The sequence below is a fragment of the Schistocerca americana genome, chromosome 1 (assembly GCF_021461395.2).
Source record: "Schistocerca americana isolate TAMUIC-IGC-003095 chromosome 1, iqSchAmer2.1, whole genome shotgun sequence".
Classification (NCBI taxonomy): domain Eukaryota; kingdom Metazoa; phylum Arthropoda; class Insecta; order Orthoptera; family Acrididae; genus Schistocerca; species Schistocerca americana.
Window position 1 is genome coordinate 212360155 of NC_060119.1, and position 25624 is coordinate 212385778.

Genomic DNA, 25624 nt, shown 5'->3' on the forward strand with positions numbered 1-25624 from the left:
TAATTTTTGCGAAAATTGACAAAAAATGATTTCGATAGAAAAATTTTTTCGAGTATTGTTGTTTTCTTCCCTAAATTCTGCGGAACTATTGAAATTTTGTACAAAGAACTCTAGAACTATGGCATACCTGTCAAGAACTGTGAAAGAAATATACATTTCTGAAGAAAAGGGTGCCAACTTCACAGTAAATGAAAAGATTTTCTCCTTAAATTGCAATTATTTCGTGAACTATTAGCTGCACAAAAAAATGTTAATTGGGTTTTCGATAGAACTCTTGGAGTTCTGTTCAGAACTGTGCTCAGAACTGTTGTATTTATTTACAATTTGAGAAAATAGACGAAGAATGTTTTCGATACGAAAATTTTTTCGGATATTGTTTACGTCGCTAAATTTTGCAGAACTATTGAAATTTTGTACAAAGAACTCTAGAACTATGGCATATCTATCAAGAAATCTGAAAAAAGTATACATTTGTGAAAAAAAGGGTGCCAACTTCACAGTAAGTGAAAAGATTTTCTCCTTAAATTGCAATTATATCGTAAACTATTAGCTGCACAAAAAAATGTTACTTGGATTTTCGAAAGAACTCTTGGTGCTCTGTTCAGAACTGTGTTCTGAACTCTTGTACTTATTTACATTTTGCGGAAATTGCCAAAGAACGTTTTCGATACGCAAATTTTTTCGGGTATTGTTGTTTTCGTCGCTAAATTCTGCAGAACTATTGAAATTTTGTACAAAGAACTCTATAACTATGGCATATCTATCAAGAACTCTGAAAAAATATATCTTTCTGAAAAAAAGGGTGCCAACTTCACAGTAAGTGAAAAGATTTTCTCATTAAAATGCAATTATCTCGTAAACTATTAGCTGCACAAAAAAACGTTACTTGGATTTCCGAAAGAACTCTTGGAGCTCTGTTCAGAACTGTGCTCAGAACTCTTGTACTTATTTACACTTTGCGGAAATTGCCAAAGAACGTTTTCGATACGAAAATTTTTTCGAATATTGTTGTTTTCTTCGCTAAATTCTGCAGAACTATTGAAATTTTGTACAAAGAACTCTAGAACTATGCCATATCTATCAAGAACTCTGAAAAAAATGTATATTTCTCGAAAAAGGGGTGCTAACTTCACACGACTCTGTGGAGGTTATGACTCCAGAAATTATTGATAAAATGCATGATATGCTGATAGATGACAGAAGAGTTAAGGTGCGTGAGATTGCTAGTGCTGTGGGCATCTCGAATGAATGGGTACATAATAATTTGCATAAACATTTGGACATGAGAAAGCTATCCGCAAGATGGGTTCCGCGATTGCTCACGCTTGACCAAAAACGGAATCGTGTGAAGTGTTGCAAGGATAGTTTGCAGCTGTTCAGGAAGAATCCGCAGGACTTTATGCGTCCTTTCGTCACGGTGGATGAAACATTGATACATTACTATACTCCTGAGACCAAACAACAATCTAAACAATGGGTTAACAAGGCAGATTCTGCACCAAAAACGGCGAAGACCATTCCTTCGGCCGAAGAGGTTATGGCGTCTGTCTTTTGGAATTCGCAAGGGATAATCCTCCTCGACTATCTGGAAAAGGGTAAAACTATTACAGGTGCATATTATTCGTCGTTATTGGATCGTTTGAAAACCGAGCTGCAAGAAAAACGCCGGCGATCGGATCTCAAGTAAGTCCTTTTCCATCACGACAATGCACGAGCACACACCTCTGCAGTTGTGGTCGCAAAATTATTGGAAACAGGATTCCAATTCGTTTCACATCCCCTCTGTTCTCCAGACTTGGCTCGCTCGGACTACTATTTGTTCTCCAATTTGAAGAAATGGCTGGACGAACAAAGATTTTATTCAAACGAGGAGGTGATTGCAGCAACTAATAGCTATTTCGCATGCTGTTTGTAAACTGGACGCCGTACCATAGCATGCGTGAGCAGTTCCCCAGCAGTTCCCCCAGCCAATGCGACAGGGGGAGGAAACGAGCCGCTTGCGCAGCTTCGCTCCGGCGGGCGGCACGGACTCTTTAGCTCAGAAGTTGGGACACCTGCTTGTGTACCATTTCCTCAAGCGATGGACAAATTAGTATGCATCCGACACCACATGGCTTCAACTTAAATTCAAATGTGAGGGCGACGATATCGTTCAAGATTTTCGTCATCTTCATCACATTCTACATTAAACAAATGGTGGATGTGGAAACTACTTCGCTCCCTCTGTTCTGTTGTCCTTCATGTCTTTATTATTCGTTGGCGAAGGAAAATTAATATAATTGTATAAGAGATCTACACTACTGGCCATTAAAATTGCTACACCACGAAATGACGTGCTACAGACGCGAAATTTAACCTACAGGAAGCAGATGCTGTGATATGCCAATGATTTGTTTTTTCAGAGCATTCACACAAGGCTGGCGCCGGTGGCGACACCTACAACGTGCTGACATGAGGAAAGTTTCCGACCGATTTCTCATACACAAACAGCAGTTGACAAGCGTTGCTTGGTGAAATGTGGTTGTGATGCCTCGTGTAAGGAGGAGACATGTATACGATCACGCTTCCGCCTTTGATAAAGGTCGGATTGTAGCCTATCGCGATTGCGGTTTATCGTATCGCGACATTGCTGCTCGCGTTATTCGACATCCAATGACTGTTAGCAGAATATGGAATCGGTGGGTTCAGGAGGGTAAAACGGAACGCCGTGCTCCATCCCAACGGCCTCGTATCACTAGCAGTCGAGTTGACAGGCATCTTATCCGCACGGCTGTAACGGATCGAGCAGCCACGTCTCAATCCCTGAGTCAACAGATGGGGTCGTTTGCAGCAGCATGGACAATCAGCTCGGAGACCATGGCTGCGGTTATCCTTGACGCTGCATCACAGACAAGTGCGCCTGCGATGGCGTACTCAACAACGAACCTGGGTGCACGAATGGCAAAACGTGGGCGTTACATTTCAGATGTGTGACGACCCTGGCTCTACCCTTCATTCGATCCCTGCGAAACCCTACATTTCAGTAGGATAATGCACGACCGCATGTTGTAGGTCCTGTACGGGCCTTTCTGGATAAAGAAAATATTCGACTGCTGCCCTGGCCAGCACATTCGCCAGATCTCTCACCAATTGAAAACGTCTGGTCAATGGTGGCCGAGCAACTGGCTCGTCACAATACGCCAGTCACTACTCTTGATGAACTGTGGTATCGTGTTGAAGCTGCATGGGCAGCCGTATCTGTACACGCCATCCAAGCTCTGTTTGACTCAATGCCCATGCGTATCAAGGCCGCTATTCCGGCCAGAGGTGGTTGTTCTGGGTACTGATTTCTCAGGATCTGTGGACCCAAATTGAGTGAAAATGTAATCACATGTCAGTTCTAGTATAATATATTTGTCCAATGAATACCCGTTTATCATCTGAATTTCTCCTTGGTGTAGCAATTTTAATGGCCAGTAGTGTAGTACAGAATGAGCGTTGGCGGGATGTTAGGTCATTAGCGTGAGGAGGTGATCTATACTCGTTGCCTTAGTTCAGTAACTTTGTAGAACTTCATTTATAACACGATACAGACATCACACTCTAAAGGCCAACGCCCCTGTGGCCTCCAGATGCGAACGCGATGCGGGTGAGCTGCGACCGGTGACGCCACGAGAAACATCTGGCAGAAGGCTCCCACTTTCATTCTGTGTGGCCGGCGGCCACAGCGTGCGGATTCAGAGGACGCGGAAACGCAAGTGCAGTGGTGTTCTCTTCCGCGCTCACACAGTTACATAAATCGATCAGTTAAGTTTATGGCTTTTTAATTAATTATCCTTCAGGTCTGAGATTATTTTCAGTTTGCCCGAATTGTGTAGGTAACGCGAATCTGTGGTTGGAATTCTGAAATTAATTTCATTCGACTCTCTTTCTTTGTGACAGCGACTGTCGTGGACAACTGTTGTAGTCTCCTCGTTATAACACAAAATTTTGATGTTCCCAGAAATTAGTAAAAAATACAAAGTTTTGGGAAGTTTCTTTTGATTGTCAGATGAATGTTGGAGCTGGAAAAGGAGAACTTCTCCCAGAAATATCCAGTTGGTAACTTCCGTATTTCACCCTTAACTGTCTGGTTCAGTCAATTTATTCACCAACTGTGTTTCCGCTCTGAATTAATGTAAATGCAGCATTGCTTGTATCACAGCGAAATACATGGTGAGCACAGAGTCTTGCCCTGATTATAACAATTTATTATAGAATAACCGTTTGACGTAATAAGTTACATTTGATGCCGTTACATAGGTTACTGTTACTAGTTTGATCTTTTTTGTTTTTTTTTAAAAAAAAAAAAGACTTACGTTAGTAGACATCAACGTTTGCCCCCTTGATAGCTCGGAGAATGTCGAGGCGGTATTCCAGTTCCCGCCAGGTGTTTCGTAACATGTGTTCTGTCACAGTACCCACAGCAGCTTGCATCCTAGCCTTCAGTTCGTCGACGTCAGCAATTGGTGTGACGAAGACTCTATCCTTGATAAAGCCCCAGAAAAAAAGTCAAGGGGCGTAATGTCTGGAAAGGGGAGTAATGTCAGGATCTGTGCATTGGAAGGAATGGTCCAACACCCTGGCCACCCCGCTTTCCAGACATTACGCCCCTTGACTTTTTTTTCTGGGGCTATATCAAGGGCAGAGTCTTAGTCACACCAGTTGCTGACGTCGGCGAACTGAAGGCTAGGATACAAGCTGCTGTGGGTACTGTGACAGAACACATGTTACGAAACACCTGGCGGGAACTGGAATACCGCCTCGACATTCTCCGAGCTACCAAGGAAGCACACGTTGAGGTTTACTAACGTAAGTGGTCTTTAAAAAACTAGTAACACTAACCTATGTAACGGCATAAAATGTAACTTATTATGTCAAACGGTTATTCTGTTATAAATTTTTATAATCAGGGCAAGACTTTGGGCTCACCGCGTACTTCGCGTTACATTTGTCATACAGGGAGATAACACTCAATAGTACCCTATGGCTACATCACACCTACTTTGAAAGTGGCAAAACAAGACAGTTAATTTCGCATTCATTACGTTCATTATAAAAACGTTCAAGACTGCTGCAGCTCACTTTCTACATATACACGTGTATGCGATACGCAATATGCAACTAGTAGCAACTTCGATATCTTTCTTACCATAGACATACTTATTCACAGTGCATTTGTGTCGCTATATACACGGTCTGAAGCTTCACGGGTTGAGAATGTATTTGAAGTTAATTTTAGTGATTACAAAATGGAGTCAAAATTATCAAGAACTTGGTGATATGGACCTACTTATCAGTAAACGTTGCACAATCTCCGGCCTGTATGCGTGTACTTACAGGGTGACAATTATTGAGCAGCATGAAAAAAAAAAACAAATTACTTACAAACTACGGAGTGAACACACTTTATTCAACATGTAAACGTTACTACGGAATTCGGATTTAGGTTGAGACATGTTCGATATGTCTGCCATCATTGGCGGTGATGTGGCGTAGACGAATAGAGAAATTCTACGTGACCCACTGACGTGTCGGAATATCGATGCTGTCGATATTCCGAGTTACAATCATAAAACAGAATGAGCTGCAGGCTATAATTTACAAAAAAAATTACATTCTATAAATTTAAGATCTAAACAACAAAAATTAAGACAGAACGTTAAGCCTAGAAGAAGTACTAGAGAAGTGTTGAAAAAATGTCTTGATCGAAAAACATTGTGTTTCAAAGAAGGCATATTTGTAAAAGGAATTATTTGTTCTGCTAAAGTTGTTAATATATTTGAAACAAATTATTTTATTCAGTACTACTGACCAAATTTGCCTGTTTAGTAATCTTCGAGTGAACAATTGCGTATGTTTGTACGTATGTGGCATTAAGAGATCTTATAGTACATCATAAAAGAAACAGGACATCAGAGGCTACTACAAGAATTTCGTTAACCATAAAGGTACGTAATTCGGCTTAAAGTACATATTCATATGGCCATTTCGACACTGAAGTACTTAGCCTTAAGTTTTTCAGTGTGATTTTCGGGATGCCAATATTTTTGGAGTACCAGTACTGTTATGTCTCATGCTAAGTCTTTGTTGTGGAATAATGTGTACTTACAATTAAGCGAACAGTTGAAACTAGCCAATAGAGTGGAATGAAACTCTTCATTTCAAATAAATTGACTGCTTTAGCGGAAAAAATTAATAAAAGCCAAATTTCTGCAGCAAACCGACATAAATAACTTCATTGTTTTGCAAGGCGATTAATGGTTTATTGCTAATAATGCGAAAATAAAATAAAATCAGAAAAATTAAACTAATAACGTATATTAGTCTTCTGTGATTCCGTGAGTCTGTGATTTCACTCGATACTTCTCAGCCACAGGAATCCGTTTTGTTTCCATTTGACGTGAGAGTTGCAAGCGAAGAGAAAACTGCAAAATCACGGAACGTGAACACAGGTCATGTGCAGACCAACGCCCTCCCCGCTCCCCCTCCCCCCCCCCCCCCTCACCACCACTACATCTCAGACAGCTCTGCGCATGCGCGGAACTGGCAGCTTGGGCGCGCCAGAAAAATTTTTCCTGGTAGCATCGGGGTGCTTAGTTTTGCTGCTCATACAGCTATCAGCCACACTTAAAGCAGAAAGAAGCGGGCGAAGGCACTGCTCACGCGACTTGGAGTCCGCGCCGGATTTGTTGTCAGCAGGAACGGTCAGGCTGTGAGCGTGCGCCCATTCCTAGCTGGAATGTACTGGGCAGATAGATAGGCCGCAAGCCCAGCATCATGTAAGCAGCTGAACAGTGTTCCCTGTCTTAAAATTTTTGGGGCTCTTCAAGCTGGTTTGCTCTCCAAAGGTTAATTGTGGAACTTCGAAATCGATATGAAGGGTGTTTCACAATTTCCGTTACAGGCTTCAGTGGGCTTGTAGAGGGGGCTTAGTAGATACAGCTTTGACAAGGAACCCTTACCCAGATCGGGTCACTATCACATCTCTAGCTTCACGGTGCGCACACAGCGGAGACAATGGGCTTTGACTTGTGTGCTCTGCAGGAGCCCATAGTATGGGCAATGTTCACAGCGTTCGGTGTCGAATTCTGTCCTACGTTCCGAAGGAAGTCGTCTTTACATCCGAAAGTGTTGCGCGTCGGTTGGACATCACAATCAACTCTCCTAGTTGCGAACGTAACAGTTCCTAGCAGCCATCGTTGCAGTATGACGGAAATTGTTTGTGATGCCATAATTACAACAGAGATTTAAGACGGCAACATCTCGATTTGTGTGCCTACCGCAAAACGGGAGATCTGTAAGTGATCCGATCTTTCTTTTTTTCCCTGGCCTTTGATCGTGTCTTTCACGGGGTCGACATGTTGATCTGGATTTGGCATGTTCAGTTCAGGTGGGACGGGTGTATCAATCCGGTATTTACTTGTTCGTATGTGGCAAACAGCATAGAAACCACATCTAGGCTGCCCGGCACACCAGACTTCGTCTTTAGTCCGCCACACAGTGGGCCAACTCGCCTTAAAACCTGAACAAAATAGGGGGGAAAAAAGGTGTGCATTCCCACTTTAATCCCGCAAAATCTTGTGTAGATTGCACTGATGGGTATGTGCCCAGTACTGCGTTGTCATTCCGGTCTCAAGTCGATATGATGCGTGCAGAAACAATTGATGGTAAATAGTGCGTCACACGACACGTTCTCCAGATACAGGGTGATTCAAAAAGAATACCACAACTTTAAAAATGTGTATTTAATGAAAGAAACATAATATAACCTTCTGTTATACATCATTACAAAGAGTATTTAAAAAGGTTTCTTTTCACTCAAAAACAAGTTCAGAGATGTTCAATATGGCCCCCTCCAGACACACGAGCAATATCAACCCGATACTCCAACTCGTTCCACACTCTCTGTAACATATCAGGCGTAACAGTTTGGATAGCTGCTGTTATTTCTCGTTTCAAATCATCAATGGTGGCTGGGAGAGGTGACCGAAACACCATATCCTTAACATACCCCCATAAGAAAAAATCGCAGGGGGTAAGATCAGGGCTTCTTGGAGGCCTGTGATGAAGTGCTCTGTCGCGGGCTGCCTGGCGGCCGATCCATCGCCTCGGGTAGTTGACGTTCAGGTTTCATAACTGACCTTTTTCGTAGGACTCTCCATACAGTTGATTGTGGAATTTGCAGCTCTCTGCTAGCTCTGCGAGTCGATTTTCCTGGGCTGCGAACAGATGCTTGCTGGATGCGTGCTGCATTTTCATCACTCGTTCTCGGCCGTCCAGAACTTTTCCCTTTGCACAAACACCCATTCTCTGTAAACTGTTTATACCAACGTTTAATACACCACCTATCAGGAGGTTTAACACCATACTTCGTTCGAAATGCACGCTGAACAAGTGTCGTCGATTCACTTCTGCCGTACTCAATAACACAAAAAGCTTTCTGTTGAGCGGTCGCCATCTTAGCATCAACTGACGCTGACGCCTAGTCAACAGCGCCTCAAGCGAACAAATGTACAACTAAATGAAACTTTATAGCTCCCTTAATTCGCCGACAGATAGTGCTTAGCTCTGCCTTTTGTCGTTGCAGAGTTTTAAATTCCTAAAGTTGTGGTATTCTTTTTGAATCACCCTGTATTATTCGTGTGGCCTGTTTAATATAGACAGCGATCTGCATAGTTTTCAGGATCAGCTAATATTGTTTGCACTGCAGACGGTACGTTTATGACATTTTTAATCGGTGTAATGGCTAAGCTACTACCAATGTCGATTAAAAATTTCCTCTGCGTTTCTTCACTTTTGTAAATTGCACTCCTACTACCTTAATAGTATAGTTAACGAATTAAAATCTATTTACGTGCACATACTTGCGCGTTTATAGTGGATGGTTATTTCTCTGTCGTGCAGTAGTGCCATATGATAGAAATGCGCCCCTCATTATTGCAATTATAAACTATTATCTGCACAAAAAAATGTCATTGGGGTTTCCTGTAGTATTCTTGGGGAGCTATTCCGAACTGTGATCTTAATTTTTTTTGCGAAGTGGCAAATAATATTTTTATAACATTAAAATTTCCCCGAGCAGTACATTTTCTTCGCGAAATACTGCAAAAGTATTCAAATTTTATACAGAGAACTCTAGAACTAAAACATATCTATCAAGAACTCGCAAAAAATGTGTATTACTCGGAAGTCGAGTGCCAACTGCGCCGATTCACAACATTCTGCAATAACGCAGATGCCAAGATCAGCCCACGTAGGTTTGATGCACAGATATGCCATAATCGAAGCTGCTCCGTTACCGTTTGGTCGCCTATCTGAAGATGACCGAGAAGTTCGGTATAACAGTCGTTATTACCATTTTAATGTACATTAAATATTCAGCAATTGAAGTGAAACTGCAGCTTGGGAGTGGTAGGGGGGAAATTGCAGTTCTAGTCAATTTTATTGGCTGTCATTAAAGCACAAAATGTAGTCTCTGGGACCAATAGTTCTCTTGAAATCGTACAAAAACAAAATATCAAAAACTGTTTTTTGAATAAATGAGCGTAAACGCTTCTAATACTAAATTGTGGGCATTTAATGAAAGAAAAAGGCGTAACATAGTGTTTATAAGTATAAACGTATATTTAAATGTACTTATTAAAATTCATAAACTTCAATAATTGAAAACTCTCAGTGCTTTGGTTTCTCCGAGGGTCCTGGTTGTCTTGAGTTGTGCTCCAAGACAGAGGGAGAAGGCTGTCCATTTTGGGCTGCTCATCGAAAGGCGGAAGATCGTCTTCATCCACATAGATCAGACTCGTAGCGACGTCGTGGCAACCAGTGGCAGACCAGTGAGTGCACAAAGCTGAGCCTCGGTCACATTCGTGCGTTGTTTGTTCACTCTACAGTAATTTGGAGCCGAATTTGAAACCAAGGTATTTCATTATGTCACAGCTGGGGAGGTCCTGAGCGTCAGTGGTGATTTGACGATAGGGAGGTGCGTGCGTAGGTGCCTACAAGAAACTGCCACTATTGCATATTAGAAGTTTTTCATCTTTGTGGAGATATAGGGGTAACAAACTGAATAAATCCTAATGACATTATTACCCTGTAACGAACCACCAGAGACCTATTTCACTTATACTAAGATACTCAGAAAATATAATTGAACAAATGTGCTGTTTGAGACTTTCCCAACACTGCTTCAGTGGTTCATGAGGATCATGTCGAATCTCTCTCTCTTTCTAAGCATTAATCCTGACGTGCAGAGTCTGCTGTTGTTAAACGGACGAGGTATGTTAATTTGTAAGGAGTGGTCGGATGCCCTTCCTGCCGCCACCCCGTACCCCCCGGGACGGAGTCAGTGTACCCCAGCTGTCAGCGTCTAGTGTAAGCTGTGGAATAGTGCAAACGAGTTGAAAATGTCTGTGAGTTGTGTAACTGAGGTGGAACGTGGGGACCAGCCTGGTATTCACCTAGTGGGATGTGACCGCCTAAAAACCAATTCCAGTCCAGTTGGCACATTGGCCCTCGTCATTAGTCCTCCGGGCGGATTCGATCTGGAGCTGGTGCGCCCACTGGAGTCCAGAAAACAGCGTGATAGCGCTCTTGGCTACCCTGGCGGGTACTAGGGTCGCGTCGAATAACGTTATAAAAACTGCACAATATTTCAACAATACAGTGGTTCGTTATGTTCAGTAAGCACCTGAAGACGACGAGCAGCTGTCTCATTGAAATATTGTACAGCTTTCATAATATTGTGACGCACATGAACCACTGAAACAATCACTGAACAACCTCTGAAATTCTGCATGTGGCGTCCTTGTTCGCACTGTGAATGAGACAAAAATATCTAATTCAGGATAATGACGCTTTAAGCTGTGTTCCCGTACTTGCAGAAAATGATAATGTATTACAGAGGGTCCACTTGCTTGCAAGAACACAATTTTTGTTTTGTTTAAGCCCCAAACATGTTTCACCATAGTTGTCGTGTCTTCAGTGTTTTGTTTTTTTCTTTTATTGTTTCTGAAATGTAGCCGTATGAGTTTTATGCAAAAATATTTTGCTGCTGTTTAGACTACATATGGTATGTACCGTTTCTTACATTATGTTTCGCTTGTGGCTGCTAACGGAGATCCGGCAGAAGTCTATATTTATACAGCATGTCTTCTGCGACACACTCATTTTAGAGCAATGCCTAAAAATGAATATTGTTTAGAATATAGCCTGTAAAACTATGTATTCTGTTAAAACAGTGACAATGCCCCTTTTTTGACGCTTATGAGTGTTGTAGTTGAACTGTCCTGAGCTGTACTTGATTTCGCAGCAAAAAAAAAAAAAAAAAAAAAAAAAAAAAAAAAAAAAAAAAAAAAAAAAAAAAGGTGATCTATGCAACAAATATCTGATGTCAACGTATTACTAACCTACAAAAAATTGATATCTATGCATTTCAGAAAAGATAAAAGAGTAAAACAAGGAAGTTGCCATAGCTGTGGTGAAACATGTTTGGGGATTAAACAAAACAAAACAAAAATGTGTTTTTGGAACAAGATGGACCCTCCTTAATTCATTATTAAGCTTAATTTCAAGATATATGAAGCACACGAGTGCTACATGTTCATGTTGTGCTAAGATTGGAAAGAAACAGTCGCTGAAAATGGTGCAACAATAAATACAACCGTCTGGGTACTAAGCAAAAATGAAAGCAATGCCGTCTGGTGAAAAGGATCTTCAATTTATAATGCGTTTATAATTGTACTAGTCAACTGGTGTAGCAAAACAGAAATACAGTTTCCCGCAAATGAAGAGCTTTCAAACGAACTTTCAGTGAGGATGATTATAGTGAAAAATTTTGGTATCTGGAACTACAGTTTCGTAGCGGAGTATTCGTGCAGCGTCCTGAAGAGGATCCAGAAGGCCGCTCGTGAGCCCAGCATGGTGGTACACCCTGTCGTTCCTGGCCAGAGCTCGATGAACTGACAGCGATAAGTGCTAACGGAAGTCCCTGCAGCGCTCGACCTTTTACCTGTAGCCCCCGACGCACAAGCCGTTACGGGAATTCCAGCAGAAGGCACCTGCCTACCTGGAATCTGAGTATTCCAGATAAGCGCATCCCCACTCCACCTAGGGCGACACTGAAGAACGACCAAACGGGCGTTTCACTTCAGATGAAAAAAAAGCTTCTTTTTAGTGTCACTCGGGTTTGTGAGAGAAGGGTCAGTTATTTAGTGCTCTAGTGAAATGTTGTCTCAAACACTGTCTCTCCTCGGTCGAAACATTTCAATAAAACTGTTTTCGTACATAACAAAAACAGGAAAAGAAATATAGGCAGCTAAGGTGGAATGTTGCATGGAAAGAATTGGCAGATATTCGTCAAAGATTGCTACGAAAACTTAAGTAGTAGGAGTAAAATATTATGACAATTACTCCTGAATGGACTAACATTTATCGTAGATTGTACTTCTGAAAGAGGTATTTCTAGTTTTCTAGTACACCTCTCTTCCAGAAAGTACATAAATAAGAATATAAACTGATAAACAATTTTCATTAAAAATCAGTGATAACATCAGCTCTACTGAAGAACAAAAATACAGTTCATTTAACGTTATTTGGAAATTAGAAAGAAAACAAATTCCAGTGGAGATAGTAAACAAGCTCTATGTGTTAGCCCACAGAAATTTTATACCACCGTACCTTCTCCAAACTGTCTAGACTAGAGTAAGGTTACCTGAGCTACAGTGGATTAAGACAAGTATTTTTGGGCCGCACGTAATATACGGTACTTAACACTGACGACAATAGCTGGAGGAAGAAAACGGGATAGACCAGTGAGAGAATAGAGTCGTGTGGCAGGAGTTTTAGATTGAAAATATTTAATTAGGCTTAGCTTTACGTAAAAGGAATATTAGGGAATAATTTTTACCAATTGTGTGATGATGATGCTTACTCCTTCTGCTGCAATGGTAATTGCTTTGGGCTGAATGCGGCCCGCGGGACACCCCTGGTCAAGAGTAAACAAAGGGGTTTTCTTAATCTATTGTACTACCAACAATAGCGAGAAAACTGCGAAGTATGAACGCTATGTTTTTTGCGATTAAGAACAAATATGTGTCTTCAAACCCATAACCACTCCTCTTCCCCCCCCCCCCCCCCCCCCGCTCCCCCTTGCCCACGGACATGCAATCGTATAGAGCAGGGCTTCCCAACCTTTTCAGCTGGTGGACCCCTTCTTCAGTCGAAAATCCATGGCGGACGCCTAGTCTGTTCCCAATGCCCCTCCCCCCCCCTCCCCCGAAGTATCAATAGTGTTTGGTTTAGAGATGAATGAAAACAACTTGAAGGTCAAAAATCGACTTATGAAATAGGTGGTGCACTGACAAAGCAAGTTTAACATTTAATGATGCCTGGGGCCGCGTACGTGCCAGCGAGTGCTTTGATTGGTCGACAAAGCTCGCTCCGCGCATGCGTAAAAGGTTTCAGCGCATCTAGCGCCGTCAGCCGGCGCACAAACGACCCTCGTATTGTTGCGAAACAGTCGATCAGAGAATCCGCATTCTCCGGCACTAAACTGTGTATGCGTTCTCACTTAGGAACCGCAAAGGCTGCTTGGGAATACGACCTGAAGTAAAACTACACATTTTTTTCACACGAAAAAAAATAGTGATGAATTTGATTTTCACATTTTTATTCAATAATTTTATTCATTATTTTACATGATTTGGTGAAGGGTGGCCACGGACCCCCTAGAAAGAGCCGGCGGACCCCTAAGGGGTCCGCGGACCACACGTTGGGAAGCCCTGGTATAGAGAAAGGAAACACTACAGCTGACGCCGATGTTGACAGTTTTCAACTGCGAAGCGCAAATCGCTGCTGGAGATACTGAAGCTATGTGACTGAAAGCAAATGTCTATGAGCTGTGTCAACACTGAAGCGTTACCGTAGAGATGCGTACAACACCGCGTAATGTGACTGACTGGTCGTGGTAGATCTGCGAAGCAGATATGTCAAGCACCCTTCAACTGTCAAGGCGGACTACAGAGTGAACAAACCTCCATTTGACGGTGATGTCGTCTTCCGTTTTATTTCGTTCCATTGATGTCCAGTGCTGATGGAACTTTTAAGTCTACCAGCAAGAGTGGCAATATGGTGGAGCTACGGCATATCACTCTGGGGCTCCAGAACCATGTTGACGGGCACTTCTTGTAGAAGTCACCCGCCAGGCTCCTGAATCTTTTTCAGAGGTAAACTATTTAATTATCAAATGAAGCTCCGCAGTGGGACATCCCTATGTAAGTGCAAAACGAGTTTGAGATCCTATATTTGCATCTGACATGGACGATCGACGTCAGTATCTACATATAGGCCTACATTTGTACTCTGTAAATCACTGTGAAGGGCATGGCAGGGTGGACTTCCCAATGTACCGTTTACTAAAGTTTCTTCTCGTTACATTCGTGTACCATATGCGTTGAACCTTGTAATATATTCTTAAATTACTCACTTAATCAGCTGCATTACATTAATGCTTGTCTTTCCACAGCATTTATTGGCTGTCTAGAATTGTTCAATAGTTCATACGGAAAACAGTACTAAGCAAAGAAGAGAAAGCTGAAAGATGGAAAGAGTATATAGAGCATCTATGCAGAGGAGATGAAGGCAACAATATAGAAAGGGAAGAGGACTTAGATGAAGATGAGATGGGAGATATGATACTTCGAGAAGAATTTGACCGAACACTGAAAAACTGACGTCTAAACAACAAGGCCTCTGGAGTAGACGACATTCAATCAGAACTACTGATAGCCTTGGGAGAGCCAGCCACGAAAGTACTGCATCTAGTCATCAAGGTGTATGAGACAGGAGAAATACCCTCAGACTTCAAGGAGAACGTAATAATTAATTCCAAAGAAAGAAGGTGCTGACAGCTACCAATGTAATACGTCACGGTTGCAAAACACTTACACGAATTCTTTACGGAAGAATGGAAAATATGATAGAAGTCGACCTCGGCGGAGATCAGTTTGAATTCCGGGCAAATGTAGGAACACTCGAGCCAATCCTACCGCTTCTCTTAAAAGGTAGGTTAAGGAAAGGCAAACCAGCATTTATAGTATTTGTTGACTTAAGGAAAGCTATTAATAATTTTTACTGGAATACTGTCTTTAAATTCTAGAGGTAGCAGTGGAAAATATAGGGAGCGAAAGGCTATTTACAAGTTTTACAGAAACCAGAATGTAGTTACAAGCGTCGCCATGAAAGGGAAGCAGTGGTTAAGAAAGGAATGAGATAAGGTTGAAGCCTATCCTCGATGTTAATCAATCCGTACATTGCGAAAGCGGGAAAGGAAACTAAAGAAAAAATTGCAGCTGGGAATTAAAGTTTAGGGACAAGAAACAAAAACTTTGAGATTTGCCGATAACATTGTATATCCGTCAGGTACAGGAAAGAACTTGGAAGAGCAATTAAACAGAGTGGACAGCATCTTGAGAGCAGAATATAAGATGAAAATCAACAAATCAAAATAAGTATAATGGAATGTAATTTAATAAAATCAGGTGATGCTAAGGGGAATAGATTAGGAAACGAGGCACTGAAAGAAGTAGACGAGATTTGCCATCTGGGCAGCAAAATACCTGAAGATGGCCGAAATAAGAAGAAGATAAAAAAATGTGGACCGGCGATGAAAAAAAAAAAAACATTTCGGAAGAAGAGAAATTTGATAACATTGAATACAGATTTAAATGTTAGGAAGCTTTTGTGGAAATATGTAGTGTAGCATACATGGAAGTGAAACGTGGGCGAGAAACAGTTTAGAGAAGAGAATAAAAGCTTTTGAAATGTGGTGCTACAGAATAATGCTGAAGATTAGATGGGCAGATCGCTAACTGATGAGGAGGTACTGAATAGAACTGGGGAGATGAGAAATTTGTGGCACAACTTTACCAAAAGAAGGGATCAGTTGTAGTACATATTCTGAGACACCAAGGGGTCACCTGTACACTGTTTTAGGGTAGTGTGGGACGCAATAATCATTGAGGGAGACCAAGAAATGAATACATTAAGCAGATGCAGAAGGACTTAGGTTGCAGTAGTAATTCGGAGACGAAGACGCTTGCACAGGACAGAGTAGCATGGAGAGCTCAGTCTATCTTCGAAATGAAGATTACAACAATAACAACAACAGTATTGTTTAGAATTTGTTTTCGTGTGCATGTATCATCAGATTCCTGAGTATGAGATCAGATAAAAATGTTAATTCCAGATAGACTATAAAGACAATATTGTTAAAAACACTCCTCAGCACTTGGGCAGCATCACGTCAACTATCTGTTTCCGCTGCATATGGTAACACTGATAGGGATGTGGCAGTAACGGAAACGATATCATATCGTACAGAGAGAGAAGGAGGGTTTTGTTTCTTCCGTCAATGAGCCACGTGCGTTTCCATGGTCGTTGTGGTGTACAGGTCCAACGCTGGTTGGTGCAGCTCTTCACATTAGTTTATTCGGCGTTTCTCACACTTTTTGACTCACGGGGCAGTTTTGAAATGCGGAATTCAAGAGGGAGCACTAAATTTTATGTCGCAGATACATACTGTATTTGGTAAATAAAAAACACTCTTATCGACGAAGCAAGGTAGTTTCACAACTTAAGCACACGACACGAAATTTAAGCACTGCGTATGTTTATTTTATCCACCAATTTCACATTACACAGAACTCCACGCACAAAAACAATCGTGACAAAACTGTAGTAAAACAAAACCTTTGAGAACGAATTCAACAGAAGAAATGTTGCAGATTTACACACACACACACACACACACACACACACACACACACACACACACACACATAAACAGTTATTTAAAGAGGTCATACAAACTTTTTCTTGGTTTCGGAAAAAAACAAGAATTTCAATGAGAAGGGTGCGACTGTTTTAATGTGCACAATGAGACTGTATCTGGCTGAATATTGGACAGTTGCAACAGAACATCTTGATCTTCATTGAAAAGAGATCTGTATTTTGTTTTAGTAGGAACGTATGTGGACACCCACATTCGCATATATAAGTGGTTGAGAAAGGTAGAGGGTCAGTTTAGACTCATATGATAAGATTTTAAACTCATCTTTCAGCGTACATAAAAAATCCAGGAGCGATTGTTTAGTTTAAAACTTCGCTCTTATCTCGGAATCTGAAGTCAAATCAAGCAAGCGTTCATATTGTTGTGACGTCAATATAGAATATGAATTTAAAACGCAGACATTTTCTTTGATGTTTCTTGCACTCTGTTTGGAAAATAAAAGTTCCAACAATCAAGCAAACACAACAGGTGAACTTCAAATTCATTTAGGATATCCAAAGAGGTTCTCCTTTCTCCAAAGGTCTCTTTAATTTTCCTGTAGGCAGTATCTATCTTACCCCTAGTGAGATAAGCCTCTACATCCTTACCTTTGTCTTATAGCCATCGCTGCTTACCCATTTTGCACTTCCTGTCGATCTCTTTTTTGAGACGTTTGTATTCCTTTTTGTCCGCTTCATTTACTGCATTTTTATGTTTTCTCCTTTCATCAATTAAATTCATTATTTCTTCTGTTACCCCAGGGGTTTCTACTAGCTCTCGTCTTTTTACCTATTTGATCCTCTGCTGCCTTCACTATTTCATTCCTCAAAGCCACCCATTCTTCTTCTATTGTATTTCTTTCCCCCAGTCCTGTCAATTGTTCCCTTATGCTCTCCCTGAAACTCTGTACAACCTCTGGTTTAGTCAGTTTATCCGGGTCCCATCTCCTTAAATTCCCACCTTTTTGCAGTTTCTTCAGTTTTAATCTACAGTTCATAACCAATAGATTGTAGTGTCTGGAAGTCGTTTCTGAAAGTATTTGTATGGAGTGTAGCCATGTATGGAAGTGAAACGTGGACAATAAATAGTTTAGACAGTAAGAGAATAGAAGCTTTCGAAATGTGGTACTACAGAAGAATGCTGCAGATTAGATGGGTAGATCACATAACTAATGAGGAGGTATTGAATGGAATTGGGGAGAAGAGGAGCTTGTGGCATAACTTAACTAGAAGAATGGATCGGCTGGTAGGACATGTTCTGAGACATCGAGGGATCACCAATTTAGTATTGGAGGGCAGCGTGGAGGGTAAAACTCGTAGAGGGACACCAAGAGATGAATACACTAAGTAGATTCAGAAGGATGTAGGCTGCGGTAGGTACTGGGAGATGAAGAAGCTTGCACAGGATAGAGTAGCATGGAGAGCTGCATCAAACCAGTCTCGGGACTGAAGACCACATCAACAACAACAACATCCAAAGAAATGTCTGATTCGAGTTCTTCTGTAAATACTTTGTCATTGGAGAACTATTCAGGCTTCCAGTTTTTAGTGACTCTGCCCAAAACTTCAGCTTCATTTTAAATCCTTCCAGATTATCATTAGTATCACACACAGTAACTACTTTTTCTAGGATTGACAGACATAAATTGCTAACTTTTGTAAAAATATAGCCTCAATTCGCCTACTGCGTAAGCCAACGATCGTCACTCAGCTTCTCTCACTAAGTGAAGTTATTTTCCGTCAAGAAGATTCTCAGTTCATTCCTCAATGGAAAGAGGCACGTTAAACTTTTTCCACGGGAGAGACAACTTACTTCTATGCGAAGAAGTGAAAACGTATGCTGACCACCTATGTCATCACATAAGGTTCTGAACAGCTTACTGTTTCTAGGTTGTGATTTTATAAAACTTACAGCTGTTCCATCCGACACAGTTGTGCTAGATGGTGACTTTTTTTTTTTTATTTCAAGAGCGTGACAGCGAACTATTCAGAGACTACTGCTGCATCCATTGGCTTTTTCTTTTATTTTTGTGACTGCAATAGACGTCTTATACCTTTGTGGCTTTTGCTCTCCATCTGAGCACACACTTTCTGTGAAAAATTTGTAAATAATTTAAAACTTTCAGTGCCGGTTGTGGTAGTTGTGCCGTCGCAGGACGATTGTGTCGTAAAGATATTTAAAACAAAAAAAAAAACTTGGAACGAGAAATATTATACGACGAAATAAATGTACACGAACCTTATGTGTTTCACTAACCGCATAGGCGGCGGAAAATATCCTTCTTTTATGGTAAATGTTAAATTTTAATCTTAGTATCAAGGAGTAAACTCTTAAAATGTAATAGTCTCTATGATGTTAATAAGGGAGAAGAACGCTCCTAGATTGTTCTTCTCCTCCTCTTCCTTCGCTTGTTTCTGGTGTTAAAAAGCAGACATCTGCACGAAAGTAATGTAAGCTTTTATGCTGTTAACCTTGTTAATATAGTACGTTAAAGTTTCTATTTGAGTTATTTCAATGTACAGTGAGCCCTCTGTCATGTTCCTTGCACTGGTTTAATTCCTCTTAAGACGTTTACAGCTCCACAATAATAGCGGCCGCTGCTTCAACGGACGCCATTAAAGGTCGATCTAAAAAGCGAAATCACAGCGGAAGCGCAGAGATTGCCCGCTTTAACGTTTAACAAACACTTTTTCACAGTAATGCGCCGCAGCGGAGAGTAACATTAGTTTTAAGATTTTACTTTCAACTTACGCCGAGAGCCAGGATTCGACTACCACAGCCTGAATATGATGGTAAGAGGAGTATTCTTCAAGTATTGTGTGGATCCACAGTAAATTTTTGAGTCCATGCTGTAAACAAATACGCCGAGGCTAATTATCATACTTATATGTTTTCATTCTCACGTGATATTCTAGGATTTAAATTTGGACCACGCAATTAAATTTACGCGTTTTTTTTAAAGTCACCAAATAAATAAATAAGTAAATAAATATGCTACTCCTCTTGAATAGCCACTTCATAATCTTTAATGGTTTGCACACAAGCAGAGTTTCTCGAAAATAGTCCATGTGTAAGTAGCGCACAAATGCCATTAATATTGACAAACCAGATACATGGGTTCATTCATCCATTTGAAGCGAAAATGCGGTGGATTTGCTTTCACATCTTCCGTCGTGAAACTGTATCATTTGACAAAGGAAATACTTCTATCTCTTTAGCGGTCTTTTCGTCCAACACGCTTCTAATACTGTCTTTTACACAAGGCTTGATAAGTTTTTCTGCAATAGTATATGCTTCGCCAGTGTGAGCAACTCTGTAGCTTAAAAAGTAAGACACCATCAGTGCGTTTTCTTTGACAGTTTTTGAACGGCGTGATATGCTTTTCTGGACTCCCAGTTTAATATACTCCCTTTAAAAAAAATAAAACATAAAAAACTTTCGGGTTATTCTTGCATTCTGGAAACACCCCCTCAAAATGACGACACCGTCTTACTGGGAAGATTGAAATATTTGGCAAGTCTTTGCCACGCACTGAGGTCTCAATGAATGCAATATCCATATAAGAATCGCAATACCTTCTTTCGAAAGTTTTGGTAACCGTGGAACTGGTCTCCACGGAAGTAGAGCTATGTAACTCTTTGGGGATTTCAGGAGGCTGTGCTGCATCTGCTGTCGCTGATCGTTCGAAGAATATTTCTGTTTGGCCGCAGTAACACCTCCACCTTCTCCTCCACTGCAGATGCAAATAATACTCTACGTGATCAAAAGTATCCGGACACCCCCAAAAACATACATTTTTCATATTAGGTGCATTGTGCTGCCAGGTGCTCCATATCAGCAACCTCAGTAGCCATTAGACATCGTGAGAGAGCAGGATAGGGCACTCCGCGGAACTCACAGACTTCGAACGTGGTCAGGTGATTGGGTGTCACTTGTGTCATACGTCTGTACGCGAGATTTCCACACCCCTAAACATCCCTAGGTCCATTGTTTCCGACGTGATAGTGAAGTGGAAACGTGAAGGGACACGTACAGCAGAAAAGCGTACAGACCGACTTCGTCTGTTGACTGACAGAGACCGCCGACAGTTGAAGAGAGTCGTAACGTGTAATAGGCAGACATCTCTCCAGACCAGTACACAGGAATTCCAAACTGCATCTGAATCCACAACAAGTACTACGACAGTTAGGCGGGAGGTGAGAAGACTTGGATTTCATGGTCGAGCGGCTGTTTATAAGCCACAATTCACGCAGGTAAATGCCAAACGACGCCTCGCTTGGTGTAATTAACGTAAACATTGGACGATTGAACAGTGGAAAAACGTTGTGTCAAGTGACGAAACACGGTACACAATGTGGCGATCCGCTGGCAGATTGTGGGTATGGGCCGGCGTGAGTGGCCGAGCGGTTCTAGGCGCTACAGTCTGGAACCGCGCGACCGCTACGGTCGCAGGTTCGAATCCTGCCTCGGGTATGGATGTGTGTGATGTCTTTAGGTTAGTTAGGTTTAAGTAGTTCTAAGTTCTAGGGGACTTATGACCTCAGAAGTTGAGTCCCATAGTGCTCAGAGCCATTTGAACCATTTTTTTGTGGTTATGGCGAATGCCCGGTGGACGTCATCTGCCGGGGTGGACGTCATCTGCCAGTGTGTGCAGTGCCAACAGTACCCCTAGGAGGCGGTGGTGTTATGGTGTGGTCATGCTTTTCATGGATGGGGCTTGCATCCCTTGTTGTTATGCGTGGCACTATCAGAGCACAGGCCTACATTGATGTTTTAAGCACCTTCTTGCTTCCCACTATTGAAGAGCAATTCGAGGATGGCGATTGCATCTTTCAACTCGATCGACCACCTGTTCATAATGCACGGCCTGTGGCGGAGTGGTTATACGACAATAACATCCCCGTAATGGACTGGCCTGCAGAGTCCTGACCTGAATTCTACAGAACACCTTTGGGATGTTTTGGAACGCCGACTTCGTGCCAGACCTCTACGACCGACATCGATACCTCTCCTCAGTGCAGCACTCCGTGAAGAATGGGCTGCCATTCCCCAAGAAACCTTCCATCACCTGACTGAACGAATGCCTGTGAGAGTGGAAGCTGTCATCAAGGCTAAGGGTGGGTCAACACCATATTGAATTCCAGCATTACCGCAGTAAAGTCATTTCCAGCCGGGTGTTCGGATACTTTTAATCACATACACAATCTGGGTGCAATAACGAGAGAAATAAAGATAACAGAGTAATAATAGATGAAACAGAAAACAATATATTACATTAAGGTACATAGTTACAAAAATATGTATTGAACAACCATACAAACAAACTGTTTTTTTTAAATATGTAAATTACAAAAGTACCATGACGAAAATTCAGGTTAAAGTTGTAACGATTATGGCCTTTCGTCGTTACATATTAATTTTTTTCTACGAGACGAGTCCAAACTGTCAATTTTTCTCTGGCCTATTTCAGTATATCAATAAAAATCTTTTTTTCTTTTTGATATTTGAAATACTGCATATCTTCCTTTTTTCAATTTGAAAAGCTGGTAACCCCATTGGAAACACCGAAAAAAAACCAATAACTGAATAATACATACCTCTTGGCTGTTGATGCTTTCATGTCCATTCCAACTGAGTTGTCAGAGGTTTTGCTGATTTTTAAGGACCCTGCTTCAGCTAGCGATCCATCGAAACGTTTCAACGTTATCCTATTAAACAAAACAAATAGATCAAGACCTAAGACTTCATAAATTACAATAAGGATAGCCCTTTTTTTGATTAATCCGTCGATTCCCCAATGGCTAAACTGCAAGAAAAAATGAGAAGGAGTTACTGACTTGAGAAGCAACTGAACAGCAGTTTTGTATGCAATGAAACACACTGGAAGCGACTTTTGTCTCGCTTCCCGAGTGTTTCTCAATGTCTAGGTCTGTGTTTGCTGCCAGACAAACTCTGATGCGAGGTGTTCAGTCTGGCCTCTCTGTCAGTCTAGCAGCGGGGCGTGTATCCTTCAGATATTTTGGTTCCCAGGAGTCGACGGGCGAAAATGTTAAACTGAACGCCAATTAGCCTGTGTATAGTTTCTGTTTCACATGGAAGGTGCTAAATATTATCTTCTACTCTGTTCGATGCTTTTATACACACCGCTCAAGGGCGAAATATTTGCTACACTGATGTCTTTGCCCCATTTATTTCTTAAAAATCAAAAAATAGTAATTTTAATTAAAAAAATCCTCACCTTTTCGCGGAGCACTTGGAATTGCTTCGCGAGGCATCAAGCGCTCTGTGGAGCTCAGTTTAAGAAACTGTGGTCTATCCTGAGGAACCCTCTTTCTCTGTCCATACCAACTGCAAATTTCATACACTTCAAACAGCTTATTGTAGACAAACGTTGATCGCCCTCTAAATTTTTAGTTGTGCTATTAGGTATTCTTCCCCCTCAATTAGTTACTTGATAATCTTTATTATTTCTGTAGCACCAGATTTCAGAAATATCTAGTCTCTCTTATAAACTGTTTTCTTGGTATTACCAATCCTCATTTTATTCACTCTCTACTTCGGCATTTACCTTGATCCCAAAATAGTGAAACTCCCTTGTTTCATTTTTGTCGATATTCATCTTACAGTGTCTTTTCATGACATTTTTTATACTGTTTAACTGCCCTTCCAAGTCTTTGCCGTCTCTGACAGGATTACGCCGTCGGCAAACCTAAAAAATTTCACTACCCCTGCCTGAAATTTTATTCCATTTCCAAATTTCTCTTTGGGTTCCTTTTCTGCTCTCTCCACGTAGAGGCAGAATAATATGGAGGATAGGTTACAACACGCCAACGACGTTGCTGCAGCGGTAACTTTGATTCGCATCAGATCACCCAAGATGAGCGCTGTCGGGCTTGGGTCATCCTTTGGGTTTGGCGAGCGCAATTGGCAAGAGGGGTGCACTCAGCCCTTGTGAACTCAAGTGAAGAGCTACTTGATTGAGAAGCAGCGGCTCCGGTCACGAAACCTGATCAGGGCCGAGAGACTGATATACTGATCGGATGCCCCTCCGTATCCGCATCCAGTGACGCCTATCGGCTGGGGATGACGCGGCGGTTGGTCGGTGCCGTCGACTCTTTTGAGGCCTGTTCAGACGGAGTTTAAAAAATGGTTCAAATGGCTCTGAGCACTATGCGACTTAACTTCTGAGGTCATCAGTCGCCTAGAACTTAGAACTAATTAACCTAACTAACCTAAGGACATCACACACATCCATGCCCGAGGCAGGATTCGAACCTGCGACCGTAGCAGTCGCTCGGGTCCAGACTGTAGCGCCTAGAACCGCACGACCACTCCAGCCGGCACGGAGTTTAAGTTTAGTTTTTACAGGCTAGAAAAAAATGGTTCAAATGACTCTGAGCACTATGCGACTTAACTTCTGAGGTCATCAGTCGCCTAGAACTTAGAACTAATTAACCTAACTAACCTAAGGACATCACACACATCCATGCCCGAGGCAGGATTCGAACCTGCGACCGTAGCAGTCGCTCGGGTCCAGACTGTAGCGCCTAGAACCGCACGGCCACTGCGGCCGGCACAGGCTAGAACTCTGTCTCTGTCCGCTCTTCATTGCTGACGCAGTTTCATGTGTTTTGATTCTTATTACTGAAATCTGGTTTCTGTACCAATTTTAGGTAACTGTTCGCTCCCTATATTTTATTCCTGCTGTCTCCATACTTTCAAACACCGTATTCCAGCCAACATTGTCGACAGTTTTCTCCACTCTACAAATGCTACCGATGTGGGTTTGCCTTTCTACATTCTGTTTTTTAAGATTATTTGTAGGACGAGTGTTGTCTTGCTTGTTCCTACATGTTTCTGGAACCCAAACTGATCATCCCCGAGTTCATATTTTTTTGTTTGTGTGTGTGTGTGTGTGTGTGTGTGTGTGTGTGTGTGTGTGCTTGTGTGTGTGTGTGTGTGTGTGTGTGTGTGTGTGTGTGTATGTGTGAGTGTGATTTCGGGGTGCTCAACGAGAAGGTTTTAAGGGCACATAGAAAGTTTAGTAGGAACGAAAGTGCTCAGAACTGAGAAAATCCGGTAAAGCAAATAAAAAGCAATCTGAGATAAAATCGCACTCACTCTCTCCTAATGTTACCCTTGATCACCCCGCACAATCACGCTAGCTCACACAATGTAAATGTAAGGTGGCGTTATTTTACAACTTAGAAACCGCGCTTACATCCGACATTAAGTACTCGTAAGCCCCTTCAATGATAGAGAAAACACGTTTGTGCTCGTTCATTAAAAATATGTCCGTGACTGACAACGTCTAGTACATTTAATTTAGTGTATAATGCCTGCATGTTGGGTGACTGGGGAACAAGCAGGGCTGTGAAACCCATGGTAGAATGGAAGGACACAGGAAGCTCACACATTCCTTCGGACAACAGAACAGCACAGCCGCTTCCGGCGCTAATCCCGGGATCCGCCCGTGAGCTGGACCACCTGCAATACGGGAACGCGTGTCCGGCGGGCAGGGATGACGACGTGGCCTGGTCGGCCAAAAATACATGGCAGCAGGTATTCGCGTACTTTCCTACGGACATAGAAAGAACTTCCAGAAACTTCGATCTGGATTATAAACTGCGATTGGTCGGCGTTCAAAAACGAGCGCCTTCCTGTAAGATGATTCACCACCCAAATTTAAGGGGTAGAAAAGACTGAGCAGGAAAAGAAGAGAAAAAAAAGCGGAGTAGTTGCGGGGTCGTGAAGCAGGAGAGTCGTCTTGGAGGTCCA